The 16,637-nt window shown below is 43.0% G+C and overlaps 4 long non-coding RNA genes across 7 annotated transcripts; all 4 read right to left on the bottom strand.

The window, feature by feature from the left end:
- Nucleotides 1-2,024: 2,024 nt before the first annotated feature.
- Nucleotides 2,025-4,907, bottom strand: LOC124703828. Its single transcript, XR_007003330.1, has 3 exons — nucleotides 4,795-4,907; nucleotides 3,584-3,694; nucleotides 2,025-2,800 (listed from the first exon to the last, which is right to left on the bottom strand). It is a non-coding gene; the product is annotated as an uncharacterized LOC124703828 (long non-coding RNA).
- Nucleotides 4,908-9,691: 4,784 nt separating this feature from the next.
- LOC124703827 lies at nucleotides 9,692-11,492 on the bottom strand. 2 transcript variants are annotated; one of them, XR_007003328.1, is made up of 2 exons: nucleotides 10,895-11,492; nucleotides 9,692-10,782 (listed from the first exon to the last, which is right to left on the bottom strand). It is a non-coding gene; the product is annotated as an uncharacterized LOC124703827 (long non-coding RNA). The 2 variants fall into 2 exon arrangements; XR_007003329.1 differs by having other exon boundaries at nucleotides 10,913-11,492.
- Nucleotides 11,493-12,313: 821 nt separating this feature from the next.
- LOC124703826 lies at nucleotides 12,314-14,430 on the bottom strand. Of its 3 annotated transcripts, XR_007003327.1 has the most exons (5): nucleotides 14,032-14,430; nucleotides 13,909-13,946; nucleotides 13,649-13,818; nucleotides 12,688-13,510; nucleotides 12,314-12,594 (listed from the first exon to the last, which is right to left on the bottom strand). It is a non-coding gene; the product is annotated as an uncharacterized LOC124703826 (long non-coding RNA). The 3 variants fall into 3 exon arrangements; XR_007003326.1 differs by having other exon boundaries at nucleotides 12,688-13,818; XR_007003325.1 differs by lacking the exon at nucleotides 13,649-13,818 and having other exon boundaries at nucleotides 12,688-12,757; nucleotides 14,032-14,426.
- A 578-nt stretch (nucleotides 14,431-15,008) lies between these two features.
- Nucleotides 15,009-16,298, bottom strand: LOC124703829. The gene is made up of 2 exons (XR_007003331.1): nucleotides 15,632-16,298; nucleotides 15,009-15,402 (listed from the first exon to the last, which is right to left on the bottom strand). It is a non-coding gene; the product is annotated as an uncharacterized LOC124703829 (long non-coding RNA).
- Between the last annotated feature and the right edge of the window lie 339 nt (nucleotides 16,299-16,637).

Below are 16,637 nucleotides of genomic sequence, written 5' to 3'. Positions count from 1 at the left end.
CGTGGTATAACTACAATATTGTATAGACCGCCATGTCCGAAGGTGTTCTTGTTGGTAGCCTCAGCACACTGAACGTTTGCAGTCGTCTTCTACAGATACTGAAGTTAGTTGTCCGAGCGTCACCTTCAGCCCTGCAATTAGTCTCAAGTAATCAGTGCATATCATGTGTGAAGAATGCATATGAACTTACAGCACAAACATCTAAGCAAGATACTGCTCCTTTAAGACTGTTAGAGCATGTCTAACAGACTCCTTAAAAGGGGCAAACCCGTATAATAACCGTTAGTATACGGGTTTCGGCTCTACCCGACCGTCTAGCACGCCCCGTAAAAATGGCCCCCGCTCCGATTTTTGCTGTTTTCGATTACGGGGCGGGTCTTCGCCCCCTACTTGTGCGGGGTGGGAGCGGGGATAGTGGGCGAAACCAGTATCGTCCACTCCACTGCGCGCGAAGATTTCGCTGAAGCCAACCGCCGCCGCCGCCCGATCTCCTCCGCCCCGCCCTTCCCGGCCGGATCCCGCCGCCATGGACCGTCCGCAAGAGCCGCCTACCGCCGGCGGTACACCTCCTTCGGCCGCGGTGGTTGATGTCCTCGTCGGAGGTCCGCCGAACGCCGGCGTCGTCTCGGCCATGATCTCTGCCACCATCCCGTCGAAGAGGAAGAGGATCCCGAAGCAATTCTTCGAAGCACCCGCGGCGGCGGCCGCAGCTTCGCCGGCCGAAGCCCCGCCGGCTGCCAAGAAGGGAGGCAGGCTGAAGACCAAGGCGGCCGGGCCGAGGGGCGTCGCGCCGGCCAAGGTGCGGACAAAGGCAATCAGCCGCATCGGCCTCGCGCCTCCACCGCCCTCCAAGGCCACGACCCCTCCTCCCTCCGTTCCGGCCGATGCGCCGCCCGCGCCGCCGCCACCCACCATGGACGTAGACAAGGTGTTCGATGTTGAGTCCACAACATACTACATGGACATGCTCAACGAATCCGCGGTGAATTTGGACACCGGTATCGATGCATTCGATGGGGAGTGCAACGTCGAAGACCTTGATGACGAGGAGGAGGATGAGGGTGATGAGGAGGAGGTGGTTGAGGTTGATCCGGGTGCCGCCGGTTCTTCGTCGACGCCAAAGCCACGCACGGCGAACTACAGGTGAGTCTCCGGCGAGTGGTGGCGCCGCTGGCGATGGTCTCGTTGATGGTTGATCACATTTGGGAAATTCCGTGGCTTGAACATTGCCGATGATCGCGTTGTGATGTTAAAAACTACTCCCTCCGTTCCTTTCTATAGTGCCTATAGATTTTTTACATTTGTTTCAGAATATAAGGTTATAGCTTAGCTTTTTTTCAATTACCCCCTCCCCGTTCAGCACCCAAATCATTCAGCTCCCAAAATTGTTATGGTAAGTTAGGAAGATATGGATTTCCCAAGTTTTACGTTGATCTCAAATCGTTGAGCTAGGAGTCTTGTGTAAAAAATACTCTTGCGCTAATTTCCGTGCCAAAAAACAATAGGCACTATAGAATGGAACAGAGGGAGTATGAATTATGCATCATATTTTTTGGATGTGCTATGTTTGATCTGAAATTGTTGTGCAAATTGCTGTCTAAAACCCTGTTTTGAGGGGCCGAAAACTCGGACGAGCTAGCAGAACCCGTATCGCCACCCCGTAAAACAGAATCGTCCGAGTTTTTGGCCGACGAAAAGTGAATACAGGGCCCTTTACTCGTGTTTTAAGGGGCGAAAAAATACGGGGCTGTTAGACATGCTCTTAGCATCTACAGATATATCAAGCAGTGGACATTTACACTTGTTATCCGGGGGATACCTCAAACATACTAGATTTAGATGTGCGCCTTGGCGCACGATCCCGTGAAACTTGAACCAAACTACATCTAAATAGAAATGCGCTTTATTGAATTTAGAGAATAAAGTTGATAAGGTGAAATTAGACCCAACCACACAAAAACAAACGGAAAAACAATACTTATATACAATCATGAAAATAGTTTTAAATATACTACTTCCACCGATCCAAAAAAGTGCCAGATGATTAATACAATTGCGTTTGACAATTAAAACCTTCTAATATCAGGAAATTCATCTTTGGTGATTTTTCAAGTTCCTCGGCACTAACCGGGCGCTATGCAAGCTCGACGTAGACGGGATCGGAGCCCCCATTTCAAGCGTCGGCTTGAGATGCAGCTTAGGCTTTCTGCCAGTGCCATATGGGTGCGCCATCTCGAGGAAGGGAGTCACTGCAGGCTAGGGTCAACCCTATCCCAGGCATGGTCGCAATATGCATAAGACGGTAGATGCAGAACATGAGACGTCACTATATGATAAGCAACACTGGCTTAATTGCACCAAAACGGATCAATATAATAGGTGGTTTAGCCAGAACTTGTTTCAGTAGCTTGGTAAAGTTGTAAATATAGTTACTTGAATCAACTGGATCAGTCTAATCCAATCAACCAGAATCAATGAATGAATTCTAACAGCAGATCGTGGTACCAAAACACCTAAAATCCATCAAAGACATTCCAAGGAAACATGTTTAACCAGATATCTGAAACTGGTATTAGACGGTTTAGATAGTGCAGCAATCAAGTATCCCTGCAGCGCTTTTAGTTTTAGCTAATCGTTTCAGCCATCTGCTTATGAAGATCAGGATTGCATAAAGAGCTCACTGCTGAGATAGTTAGTACCTCTCATAGCATCATGCCAACCTCATACACCCCGTTGTAGTGGAAGGTGAAGGTATTGTACATAGAATATTAAGCTAAATCACATGGGAGTGGCTCCATACCTGGAAATGTCAATTTGTTATCATCATCTTTCCAAAAAATAGAGGTAATGAGCACATTCATGATTAGGACTTGGAAGGACAGAAGCAAGACAAAAAAGAAACTAACAACTCTGAATCATCTTGTGATCATAAGAAAAATAATATCTCTTCTTTCAATAGCATGATATATTAAAGAAAAAGAGCGCACAAATATCGTACAATTTCAACCTATATGTGAATAAAATAAAAACTCGAAATTGTCCTCAATATAACCTAAGGTGCCTTTGAACTTTCCCACTGCTTATTCCATGCAAAGGACATAAAAGCATTGATAATTATTTAAGAGCAGGAATTTTATATGGTGAAAAATCACAAAATCAGTTATCATGTAAGCACAGAAGCAACAATAAGCCAGCGCAAATCCGACATGAGCTCATATATTCGTGAGGAAAAGATCTTCTCATAATAAATTAGCAGCCACCAGCAATATAAACATGAAAAAATAATGCTAAATGGGAAGAAGATATCAAGCAGATACAGACTTCCAACATACAATGAATGAAATAAATAAAACACAAGCATCTATGTCTTCTTTCGCCTGTGCTAACGCAAAAGACACAAGGAGTACTGGGAGAGGACAAAGCTAGAAGCAAAGGAGAAGAATCAATTACGCTCTACAGGAACTACATTATTCTGAGTTGTCTATTTGTACGGATAGTAAATTATATTACTCTTCAATCCTTTAGGATCTGTGTAGATACATACTGTTATTTAGCACTACAACAACAATAGTGTTCATCATACCTGAAAAAACAATGGCACACCAGATGCATGTATTCAGAAATTTTCCCATAGATCTGTCTATCTGTCTTCTCTTATTTTCCCCATGCGAAATTAAATCATATATCTCAGCGGCTGCCAAAAAACATATATCTCTCAGTGCAGAGTTGAAACATAAACAATCTTGAATCATTACATATCCTATGAAACACTACTCCACGCCACCATAAAGCATGGTAATGAACATACATAATGTTTAAAGGCAGAAACAATCTTCATAAAATATAATAACCACTGCATATCAAATTAATGTGTACTAAATAATATGACTATTTTAGTATGCAGCAACATTTCAAGCATGACCAAAATAAAGATGATAACCTGCTAGCACTCAATATACTACTGCTTGAAAGCACCCAGTTCCTTACAAACTGAACAAGACGTACTTGAATATCTACTGCCAAAAAATAACTGAATGGTATTGTCTCGCTTTGACATTTTGCCTATAGCACGATACACAACTGTAAGGATATGTTAGTTGCAGGTGTATACAAATACACGCCAGCTAACATGTATAAGTTGTCGTGACTTTTCCATTTTTTAGAAAGTTAATTTTCCCCATCTTATTGACTTATGGGAAGGCCTAAAGATAATAAGGCTGAAGCTGGACCTAGAAATGAGCCATGAATATATACGTAAAAGCATTTCTCCAGGGATTGTTGTTACTCCTAGACTGCAGTTAACAGACATAATGGAAAAACTAAAATCAGAACCACAAAATTATTCCTAAACGTTCACACAACAAAAATAACAAACCCAAATCTATTGGATGTTAATTATCTATCGTTTTATATAAAGCTAGAGAGATTGTCATCATTACATATGAATAAGTTCTTTGAATTAAAGCACTATATTTTTTAGAAAAGCCAAGCTGATATGGTTCCCACTTCCCCTATGTTATCAGGTTCAACTGTTACCACTTTACATGAATTGGTGTGCAGCTGCAGCACTAATTGAAGTATTTACTTTTGGATACAGTTAACCTAGTAGGAAAAAAGAGGGCTTGAGCTTCTTCAAAGGATACATGATGACAACATGAAAAAAATAATGAACCACCCAAAGCTAAATTGATTTGAATAACCCAGGGATGATCAATACAATTGTGTTTGACAATTAAAACCTTCTAGAATCAGAAAATTCATCTTTGGTGAAGTTTCAAGATCCTTGGCACTAACCGGGCGAGCAGGCGCTAGGCGAGCTCGACGTAGACGGGATCGGAGCCCCCATTTCAAGCGCCGGCTTGAGATGCAGCTTAGGCTTTCGCCGATTGCCATATGGGTTCGCCATCTCGAGGAAGGGAGAGCCACTTGCGAGCTAGGGTCAACCCTATCCCGGGCATGGTCGCAATATGCATAAGACGGTAGATGCGGAACATGATACGTCACTATATGATAAGCAACACCGGCTTAATTGCACCAAAACGGATCAATATAATAGGTGGTTTAGCCAGAACTTGTTTCGATAGCTTGGTAAAGTTGTAAATATAGCTACTTGAATCAACTGGAAATTATACATGGATCAGTCTAATCCAATAAACCAGAATCAATGAATGAATTCTAACAGACAAATCGTGGTACCAAAACACCTAAAATCCATCAAAGACATTCCAAGGAAACATGTTTAACCAAATATCCGAAACTGGTATTAGACGGTTTAGATAGTGCAGCAATCAAGTATCCCTGCACCTTTCAGTTTTAGCTAATCGTTTCAGCCATCTGCTTATGAAGATCGGGATTGCATGAAGAGCTCACCGCTGAGATAGTTAGTACCTCTCATAGCATCATGCCAAGGTGAAGGTATCGTACATAGAAGATTAAGCTAAATCACATGGGAGTAGTTCCGTACCTGGAAATGTCAATTTGTCATCATCATCTTTCCAAAAAATAGAGGTACAGTTGTGGCTCCATTGAGCTATATATGCTGTGGAATTGCAGCAATCGATTAATGAGGTCTTAACCTGGGCTTATAGCCTTACGTGATAAGCATGAGACCTCTGTCAAAAGGAGTTTCCATCAAGTCCGAGATGTTACCATCGGGTGAAAGCTCTCTCAAAAAACACGAGAAAACAAATTATTTGATACTACATTGACATAGGACCAAATTAAACAACCATAAGCATAGCCGGCTGGAAGTACACTCCTATTTATAAGTTCTATAAAAGAAACAGCTAGCAACTTCAGATATACAGAGAACCACTGAAGTAGGACTGACAACTTAATTCTGATGTTAGTCTGAACCTTATTAGCGTCTTTTTGACATGTACTGGAACATGGCTTTACTCACCATTTTGGCATCGGAGGTTTCTCCAAGATAGAAAGAGAGGAAGTAAACACTAGTAGAGTCATAGGCATGTTTAGTTCAAAGTTGGAGTGTTGCATTCTCAAATATAACACCGCCACTTGCGACCCAAGTGAATGGGTAACACCCGGAATTGAATAGGGTTACTAATGGTAGCTATTAATCATCTATTTGCAAAGGCGCAAAAAAGACATGAAACAAATAGCTGTATCAGGTTACGTACTTCCAAGCAGCCCTGCATGATGCCACCATGGAGAGGAGGGAAGCTCTGGTTTTATGTGTAGGTAGCCAATGGAGCTATTACTTTTGGAATACGGATGAATGCACTGAATAATTGATATGTAGTAGTGTTTCTCGGTTTCTTATACGAATCCATAATTAAATCTAATCTGTTATGTGGCATAATATGAAAAAAAAAATAAGCTAACCTTACAGAGTTCAACCGGACAGCTTCTACAAAAAAATGTACAAGTGTTTCATGCGTAGTATTTATATCCCTAAGTCTATTTTCTGGCCTATAATTAAATGTCTGTGAACAATATTACTCACTTCAGCTTATATTCAAGATTTTTGGACCAACAAATCACTTGCTTGAACTCTTATAGGTGATTGGCTGTGTCTTATGACGATCCATGGCGGTGCAGGTTCGAAAGGCTTTAGCTTGGATTAGGTTGCTGGTTTCCATTGGCATCGAACACATGCATACGGAAGCATTATTGATGCAGCTAATAGAGAAGAACTTCATGGAAACGGAATTACCCCTCAGGGTCCAGTGCAACACGCTCTTCACAACAGGGCGTGATTTCTATGTAAATAAACAATCTAGTGCTTCATGAATAAAGAAGACCATATAAGTAAGAACAAAGCTAACTGGTAACCACTGAGAAAGGGATTTTTTTTTGGTAAATCAGTATAAAGAATAAGTAGTTAAATGAAAATGCATTATATGTCAACTCCAACTCTGCTATGAAAACAAAATTTCTCAAATTCTAACACAGGACTTCTTCAGTGGTATTGGAAGGCATACAAAAAACAGACAAAGATTTTCCATTTCTTACATGGATAAAGCGTGCACCCAATGGTCTTGCAGTTCTTTAAGAATATTCTTCATAGTGCATTATTAGATACCTACTCTAGTAGTAAAAAGTCCAACGAATGAATACTATACTTGTATAGCAGCAAGTGAAGGAACAAAGTAGAAGCGGTAACACAAGCGGTAACGGTGGAGTTTGGTACCTTACCTAGATAACATCGTTGGGTTCAGGCTCGGTGACCATATTGCACGGAGCTTGCATCAATTAACATGAATCCACGATCCATCAAACACTTCAGTATTGTACCATCAAAGCCGAGTTTAAGTTCTGAAGGTATAAGAAATAAATATTCAACTAAGATTATCCAGGAGGAGCAACTAAGAAATAAATATTCAACCGAAGTCCGATGATGATGAATTACATGATGTATGCTGCCCGAAAGGGCAAATTTCGTGAGCGGAAGATCTGAACCCGGCAGTAAACCTATCAACCTGTAGACAATAAGATTAGATGAAAATTGATTTTCAGATCACGTGCTGCAAAATATACGTGCTTACAAGTTGCTTCTGGTCCTCTTAGTTTTCACAAAAAAATATCAACATGCTAAAAAAAGAAAAGCTGGGAGAAGACCAATGCTCAAGTAACAACCCATAGCAGTCTGCTTCCTGGCATTTCTTTGCCACCTGTGCAAGACCACCATCTATTGGCTGAAGCATTGCAAACCATGCAGGAATCAGTATGCACTAAGTTGTTCCTAATTCCTAGCCAAGTGAGTTAGCTTGGATTATCTCCTAATAACTAACAACACACAAGATTCAACTATTTATATGGACTGGATGTTCAGATTTTCTCTCGTGCAATATGACTGGTTGCTGGAGAATATAAACGGAGTGAGAATGGATAGTTAATTCCTAGCCTAGTGAAGGAAATCTTATAGTTATCACATGACAGCTGGTGCGCGACAAGCAAAACAAAACAACCAGTAGCAACATTGTTGGAAGCCCTTCCAACCTTAGCAGCATCAGATTATGAGATTTTGACTATTCATGTACATAATATAATAGAAAGATTAGGGGGATAAATACTTCTTTATGAACATATATCTTAAAAATAAATGAATATATGCATGTATGTAGCACGCATGTAACAGAATTTGAATGGCACAACAGTGAGATGAGAAATTACATTGGGTAGGGTAATCTCATGCTAGTGTACATCTGGAACTATGTCATCACATTATTGACCTTATTTGACAAATAAAATCGCACAATGAGTTAGTTGCAACATTGTATCATCTTTCAAACAATGCCTTTTTGTTAATTCAGTACGTTTAAAAAGAAATGCATCACATATTAAAACTATCAAATACATATGTCCTTACACTGAATTATTAATGAGATGAGATCGACTTCGGACTTCTAATCAAAGTAGTTCATAGGATCCAAGCTAATAAAAATCTGTTGTCAATGTTTATGTCTTTGATTGATCACCAACAGATTTCTGCCTATCTTCACAAAGATAAAGAAGCTCATGCCTCTAATATGGTGGATACTGTTCAAAAGGCATGTGAGCACACCAGGAAACCATTATAGCGCAAGTATGTTTGCTAAATATCATAGTAAATACTACTTTACTTGGTACCTGTTTATTGATATCCTTCACGCCTGCATCTTGGTTCCCTGAGTTGAGCACACATCCATGAGAAAAAATGCTATTCAAAGAAAATAGTTAAAGGAATCCATCCTGGATTTTTGTATCCGGTACCCGGGGTGAGCAGCTGTGGGGATAGATCGTGAAACTGGAGTAGGTCACGCAAGTGCTGCTTGTTGCCATCGGAGAGATCACGCGGAGATACTCCAGCTGCACCAGCCCGAAGCGAGAGGATGTGAGGCAGAGGAGGGCGGCGTCCTCCTTATAAAATTGGGCCGAGCAGCGCCGATCCATGACTTTCGCCCCTGCGATTCTCCTCCCTAATCCTATCTATCTCTCTATAGGTGCAGCAGGATGGCAAAGAAGCCCGCCGCCGCGGCCTTTACCGCCGGAGAAGCGGAGCCAAAAGAGCGGCGGCACCGGTGCTGAGGCAGTTGCAGCCTGATTGAGCTCGTGGCCACCCACCTTTTGTCGAGCTCGCCAAGGCCGACGCGGTTGCAGCCTGATTGAGCGCCGATTGATGACCTCCGCCCCCACTGCTCGTGCCTGACCGTCGTTTCCGTCGTTTCCAGCCGCGCGCTCGCCGCCGCCGTCGCCAGGCGCGCCTTCGCCGCTGCCGTCTCCAGGCGCGCGCTCGCGGCCGCCGTCTCCCAGGCGCGTGCTCGCGCTTGTCGCCGTCGCCAAGCGCGCCCTTCGCCGTCTTCAGGCACGCGCTCGGCTTCGTCCCCGGGCGCGTGGTCGGCGCCGCCGCCCTGTTCTTCTCGGTTGGGGATAGGGCGTGGAAATGAGAGGGGATTGGGGAGCAGCCTCACGACGCGCCAACGTCGGGCCGCGTGGGCTTCATCGACCCATGGATAAAAAGCGGGTTCGCGCGAGGGCCTCGCGTCCTGATTACTCCACCAGTGAAAAATGGACGGACAAGATTGCCAGATGGGAAGATCCAACGGCTACGAGCAGCTAATCTCTGTGAGGCCCCCTATGGGGGGCATCATATACAACGTTAGATTTGGTGACATATACCATTCAGCAGAGGGAACTATTCCTAGTTATACCATAGTCGAACTGAACTTTGTTCAAGAAAATAGTATACTTATTGGGAAACAAAGAGGTAGCTTTGATCTCCAAACCTGAACTCTCTGTCCAGCGCTGGTTAATATTTACAGTCCTTAGGTGAGCCAGTGTGTCACCCATAGAAAATCGATATAGACGACCATTGATCCATACGATTTCTTGTTTTCCGCTAAAATTTATAGGTTGCAGTGCATCTCTATGATAAGGATACGACACAATTATATTCTCATCGGTAGATAGATTGATTGCCCCTGGATATAGCTAGTAATTTATCTGCAATAGAATGAACCACTGCATTAACCGGTGCACACAGTCCTGAATTTTGCCAGACGTGGTGGTGACTCCTTTCATTTTTTCTCTGAGCAGATTGTGTTTGACAATTAAAACCTTCTAGAATCAGAAAATTCATCTTTGGTGAAGTTTCAAGATCCTTGGCACTAACCGGGCGAGCAGGCGCTAGGCGAGCTCGACGTAGACGGGATCGGAGCCCCCATTTCAAGCGCCGGCTTGAGATGCAGCTTAGGCTTTCTGCCAGTGCCATATGGGTTCGCCATCTCGAGGAAGGGAGAGCCACTGCAGGCTAGGGTCAACCCTATCCCAGGCATGGTCGCAATATGCATAAGACGGTAGATGCAGAACATGATACGTCACTATATGATAAGCAACACTGGCTTAATTGCACCAAAACGGATCAATATAATAGGTGGTTTAGCCAGAACTTGTTTCAGTAGCTTGGTAAAGTTGTAAATATAGCTACTTGAATCAACTGGAAATTATACATGGATCAGTCTAATCCAATAAACCAGAATCAATGAATGAATTCTAACAGCAAATCGTGGTACCAAAACACCTAAAATCCATCAAAGACATTCCAAGGAAACATGTTTAACCAAATATCTGAAACTGGTATTAGACGGTTTAGATAGTGCAGCAATCAAGTATCCCTGCACCTTTCAGTTTTAGCTAATCGTTTCAGCCATCTGCTTATGAAGATCAGGATTGCATGAAGAGCTCACCGCTGAGATAGTTAGTACCTCTCATAGCATCATGCCAAGGTGAAGGTATCGTACATAGAAGATTAAGCTAAATCACATGGGAGTAGTTCCGTACCTGGAAATGTCAATTTGTCATCATCATCTTTCCAAAAAATAGAGGTACAGTTGTGGCTCCATTGAGCTATATATGCTGCAGAATTGCAGCAATCAGTTAATGAGGTCTTAACCTGGGCTTATAGCCTTACGTGATAAGCATGAGACCTCTGTCAAAAGGAGTTTCCATCAAGTCTGAGATGTTACCATCAGGTGAAAGCTCTCTCAAAAAACACAGAAAACAAATTATTTGATACTACATTGACATAGGACCAAATTAAACAACCATAAGCATAGCCGGCTGGAAGTACACTCCTATTTATAAGTTCTATAAAAGAAACAGCTAGCAACTTCAGATATACAGAGAACCACTGAAGTAGGACTGACAACTTAATTCTGATGTTAGTCTGAACCTTATTAGCGTCTTTTTGACATGTACTGGAACATGGCTTTACTCACCATTTTGGCATCGGAGGTTTCTCCAAGATAGAAAGAGAGGAAGTAAACACTAGTAGAGTCATAGGCATGTTTAGTTCAAAGTTGGAGTGTTGCATTCTCAAATATAACACCGCCACTTGCGACCCAAGTGAATGGGTAACACCCAGAATTGAATAGGGTTACTAATGGTAGCTATTAATCATCTATTTGCAAAGGCGCAAAAAAGACATGAAACAAATAGCTGTATCAGGTTACGTACTTCCAAGCAGCCCTGCATGATGCCACCATGGAGAGGAGGGAACTCTGGTTTTATGTGTAGGTAGCCAATGGAGCTATTACTTTTGGAATACGGATGAATGCACTGAATAATTGATATGTAGTAGTGTTTCTCGGTTTCTTATACGAATCCATAATTAAATCTAATCTGTTATGTGGCATAATATGAAAAAAAAAATAAGCTAACCTTACAGAGTTCAACCGGACAGCTTCTACAAAAAAATGTACAAGTGTTTCATGCGTAGTATTTATATCCCTAAGTCTATTTTCTGGCCTATAATTAAATGCTGTGAACAATATTACTCACTTCAGCTTATATTCAAGATTTTTGGACCAACAAATCACTTGCTTGAACTCTTATAGGTGATTGGCTGTGTCTTATGACGATCCATGGCGGTGCAGGTTCGAAAGGCTTTAGCTTGGATTAGGTTGCTGGTTTCCATTGGCATCGAACACATGCATACGGAAGCATTATTGATGCAGCTAATAGAGAAGAACTTCATGGAAACGGAATTACCCCTCAGGGTCCAGTGCAACACGCTCTTCACAACAGGGCGTGATTTCTATGTAAATAAACAATCTAGTGCTTCATGAATAAAGAAGACCATATAAGTAAGAACAAAGCTAACTGGTAACCACTAAGAAAGGGATTTTTTTTTGGTAAATCAGTATAAAGAATAAGTAGTTAAATGAAAATGCATTATATGTCAACTCCAACTCTGCTATGAAAACAAAATTTCTCAAATTCTAACACAGGACTTCTTCAGTGGTATTGGAAGGCATACAAAAAAGCAGACAAAGATTTTCCATTTCTTACATGGATAAAGCGTGCGCCCAATGGTCTTGCAGTTCTTTAAGAATATTCTTCATAGTGCATTATTAGATACCTACTCTAGTAGTAAAAAGTCCAACGAATGAATACTATACTTGTATAGCAGCAAGTGAAGGAACAAAGTAGAAGCGGTAACACAAGCGGTAACGGTGGAGTTTGGTACCTTACCTAGATAACATCGTTGGGTTCAGGCTCAGTGACCATATTGCACGGAGCTTGCATCAATTAACATGAATCCACGATCCATCAAACACTTCAGTATTGTACCATCAAAGCCGAGTTTAAGTTCTGAAGGTATAAGAAATAAATATTCAACTAAGATTATCCAGGAGGAGCAACTAAGAAATAAATATTCAACCGAGTCTGATGATGATGAATTACATGATGTATGCTGCCCGAAAGGGCAAATTTCGTGAGCGGAAGATCTGAACCTGGCAGTAAACCTATCAACCTGTAGACAATAAGATTAGATGAAAATTGATTTTCAGATCACGTGCTGCAAAATATACGTGCTTACAAGTTGCTTCTGGTCCTCTTAGTTTTCACAAAAAAATATCAACATGCTAAAAAAAGAAAAGCTGGGAGAAGACCAATGCTCAAGTAACAACCCATAGCAGTCTGCTTCCTGGCATTTCTTTGCCACCTGTGCAAGACCACCATCTATTGGCTGAAGCATTGCAAACCATGCAGGAATCAGTATGCACTAAGTTGTTCCTAATTCCTAGCCAAGTGAGTTAGCTTGGATTATCTCCTAATAACTAACAACACACAAGATTCAACTATTTATATGGACTGGATGTTCAGATTTTCTCTCGTGCAATATGACTGGTTGCTGGAGAATATAAACGGAGTGAGAATGGATAGTTAATTCCTAGCCTAGTGAAGGAAATCTTATAGTTATCACATGACAGCTGGTGCGCGACAAGCAAAACAAAACAACCAGTAGCAACATTGTTGGAAGCCCTTCCAACCTTAGCAGCATCAGATTATGAGATTTTGACTATTCATGTACATAATATAATAGAAAGATTAGGGGGATAAATACTTCTTTATGAACATATATCTTAAAAATAAATGAATATATGCATGTATGTAGCACGCATGTAACAGAATTTGAATGGCACAACAGTGAGATGAGAAATTACATTGGGTAGGGTAATCTCATGCTAGTGTACATCTGGAACTATGTCATCACATTATTGACCTTATTTGACAAATAAAATCGCACAATGAGTTAGTTGCAACATTGTATCATCTTTCAAACAATGCCTTTTTTGTTAATTCAGTACGTTTAAAAAGAAATGCATCACATATTAAAACTATCAAATACATATGTCCTTACACTGAATTATTAATGAGATGAGATCGACTTCGGACTTCTAATCAAAGTAGTTCATAGGATCCAAGCTAATAAAAATCTGTTGTCAATGTTTATGTCTTTGATTGATCACCAACAGATTTCTGCCTATCTTCACAAAGATAAAGAAGCTCATGCCTCTAATATGGTGGATACTGTTCAAAAGGCATGTGAGCACACCAGGAAACCATTATAGCGCAAGTATGTTTGCTAAATATCATAGTAAATACTACTTTACTTGGTACCTGTTTATTGATATCCTTCACGCCTGCATCTTGGTTCCCTGAGTTGAGCACACATCCATGAGAAAAAATGCTATTCAAAGAAAATAGTTAAAGGAATCCATCCTGGATTTTTGTATCTGGTACCTGGGGTGAGCAGCTGTGGGGATAGATCGTGAAACTGGAGTAGGTCACGCAAGTGCTGCTTGTTGCCATCGGAGAGATCACGCGGAGATACTCCAGCTGCACCAGCCCAGAAGCAGAGGATGTGAGGCAGAGGAGGGCGGCGTCCTCCTTATAAAATTGGGCCGAGCAGCGCCGATCCATGACTTTCGCCCCTGCGATTCTCCTCCCTAATCCTATCTATCTCTCTATAGGTGCAGCAGGATGGCAAAGAAGCCCGCCGCCGCGGCCTTTACCGCCGGAGAAGCGGAGCCAAAAGAGCGGCGGCACCGGTGCTGAGGCAGTTGCAGCCTGATTGAGCTCGTGGCCACCCACCTTTTTGTCGAGCTCGCCAAGGCCGACGCGGTTGCAGCCTGATTGAGCGCCGATTGATGACCTCCGCCCCCACTGCTCGTGCCTGACCGTCGTTTCCGTCGTTTCCAGCCGCGCGCTCGCCGCCGCCGTCGCCAGGCGCGCCTTCGCCGCTGCCGTCTCCAGGCGCGCGCTCGCGGCCGCCGTCTCCCAGGCGCGTGCTCGCGCTTGTCGCCGTCGCCAAGCGCGCCCTTCGCCGTCTCTCGGGCACGCGCTCGGCTTCGTCCCCGGCGCGTGGTCGGCGCCGCCGCCCTGTTCTTCTCGGTTGGGGATAGGGCGTGGAAATGAGAGGGGATTGGGGAGCAGCCTCACGACGCGCCAACGTCGGGCCGCGTGGGCTTCATCGACCCATGGATAAAAAGCGGGTTCGCGCGAGGGCCTCGCGTCCCGATTACTCCACCGATGAAAAATGGACGGACAAGATTGCCGGATGGGAAGATCCAACGGCTACGAGCAGCTAATCTATCGTGAGGCTCCCTATGGGGGCATCATATACAACGTTAGATTTGGTGACATATACCATTCAGCAGAGGGAACTATTCCTAGTTATACCATAGTCGAACTGAACTTTGTTCAAGAAAATAGTATACTTATTGGGAAACAAAGAGGTAGCTTTGATCTCCAAACCTGAACTCTCTGTCCAGCGCTGGTTAATATTTACAGTCCTTAGGTGAGCCAGTGTGTCACCCATAGAAAATCGATATAGACGACCATTGATCCATACGATTTCTTGTTTTCCGCTAAAATTTATAGGTTGCAGTGCATCTCTATGATAAGGATAGAACACAATTATCTTCTCATCGGTAGATAGATTGATTGCCCCTGGATATAGCTAGTAATTTATCTGCAATAGAATGAACCACTGCATTAACCGGTGCACACAGTCCTGAATTTTGCCAGACGTGGCCAACGAAGATTTCCTTATCCTTATCCGGCAAACCCCAACAATATTCATTTTGGATTTGTATGGCAGGAGCTGTACACCTGTAAAACCACACGCTAATCATTACTATAAGTCACACAGCTCGGAGAAAATGCTAGCCTTAGTTGAATGGAAAACTTAGCCTAGAAGCATGTCCCAACAATTGTTTACAACAAAGAAAGACAGAGTAATAATACGAAGAAAAAAACACGTGTGCAATAGTAGTAGTTCTACTGACTGAAAAGACTGCAGTAATATGATCTACAAAGAAAGCAAGTAGTTGCATATTACCTGCCGTTCGGATAGCCGAAATCAATACTGTCGGATGGCAGTGCAATCGGAGTGAAGTAGCAGGGAAAACCATTGATAGGTGTAATAAAAAGAAAAGGAATTAAGGAAGAAGACGACCTGGAGGAATGTATCGGATGGAAATTGGATGGAAAACTTAGAGACGAACAATGGCAAGATCAGCTTAGTCGCACCGTGAATTAGTGCCAATCAGAAGGTAAATATCGGTAAGAGAAAAGAGTTTAGAAGAATTCAATCTATTTTCAGTAAACAAAACGGCTCTGGCAAGTGGAAAGTCTTCCTGAAATTCGAAGAATATAGTGTGCAGAAAAAATGAAAGGAGTCACCACCATACGCCCTCGGAGCAGCGGCTGGACTAGGCGATCTTGTTGCCAGAAAATCGTGGGATCCAGACAACGCCATTTGGACGTGCAGTTGCTCCGTCCGAGCTCTTGCGGTCAAGGTCCAGCAACTTGATGTGTCTGCGCTCGGGAATTCTCTCGATCCCCCTCTCTCCTTGCTGATTCTCCTCTTTCTCTCCCTGATATGTTTTTCAATGAGTAGGGAAGATGGAGGGGCGGGTCGGGAAAAACGGCCGCAGACCGCGCTAACTTGGAGGTGCTGCAAGGCAAGAAAGCAGCGGAGCTGAACGTGGTGTCGTGGCGGCGGCTCAATCCAGCAGGAATTGCGGCAGGCAGCTGGCGCCTGCGCCGGTGGTGGGTGGTGGGTGGTCATGCTCTTACTCTTAATGCGAAGACCAGAACTACCTGCCCCGCTCAGCTATATGTTGTAATGTACAATGGCTCGGCTCTGTTGCTCTTCAATCTCTCTTTCTTTTCTTCTTACAACAATTTCAACTTCGGTTTGCGTACACACCTCAGGCCATCCTACCCCAGAATCCCAGATGCTATCGCTTCTGAAAGTGCTATCAGTGGATACCAACGCTAGCTGGACACCGATTGAGCACATCACTCTCTTTTTTCTTTTTGTAAGGAAAGCACATCATACT

Source organism: Lolium rigidum, chromosome 3 (genome assembly GCF_022539505.1).
Source record: "Lolium rigidum isolate FL_2022 chromosome 3, APGP_CSIRO_Lrig_0.1, whole genome shotgun sequence".
Lineage (NCBI taxonomy): Eukaryota > Viridiplantae > Streptophyta > Magnoliopsida > Poales > Poaceae > Lolium > Lolium rigidum.
Note: the sequence above shows the minus strand (reverse complement) of the source record. Positions and strands in the feature narration are given on the sequence as shown.